The sequence below is a fragment of the Microtus ochrogaster genome, chromosome 6 (assembly GCF_000317375.1).
Source record: "Microtus ochrogaster isolate Prairie Vole_2 chromosome 6, MicOch1.0, whole genome shotgun sequence".
In the NCBI taxonomy this organism is placed as follows: domain Eukaryota; kingdom Metazoa; phylum Chordata; class Mammalia; order Rodentia; family Cricetidae; genus Microtus; species Microtus ochrogaster.
Genome location: NC_022013.1, coordinates 26481158 through 26481819, shown reverse-complemented (window position 1 = coordinate 26481819; position 662 = coordinate 26481158).

The window sequence follows — 662 nt, the reverse complement described above, 5'->3', positions numbered from 1 at the left end:
GAAAAGAAAACTTGGTTGCACATTTTCAAGTTCTTTCTCTGAAGCAGAGACTTGAGGCTCACTGGCCAACCACCCTACCTACTTGGTGAGTTCTAGGTCAGTGAAAGACTGTGCTTCAGAAAGGAAGGTAGACAACACCAGAGGAACAGCTCCTGAGCTGGGTTCTTATATCCACCTCATGGACATGTATACATGTACACATACACCCCCACACTCATGAAATAAGGTGAAATCAAAATAAAAACACAGAGCTCAAAGATGGTCCCTGCTGCCCAGTATAAGGGCGGTGCTGTAGGTAACGACATGGGGGAGGGAAGGGGAAAGGAGAGGAGGAGAGGAACGAGGAGGGGAGGGGAGGTGGTCCTCAAAGGCAACATTTCTCCTCTTCCCTGATTCTGTGGCTTTGCCTTCGCTCTCTCCTGCTCCATTCTCCTCTCACTCCACTGCCTGCCCACATCACCAACTTGACCCATCAGCAATAGCGTCTTGTCCAGTCTTCCTGTGTCCCTGTTGGCCCTCTTCCAACCAAAGAGATTTTTAAAGCACAAATCAAGCCAAACTAGTTGTGCACATCTGAAATCCCAGTACTCCAGAGGCTGGAGCAGGAGGATTGCAGGGAGCTGGAAGCCACCATGAACTACATAATGAAACTACCTTAATGT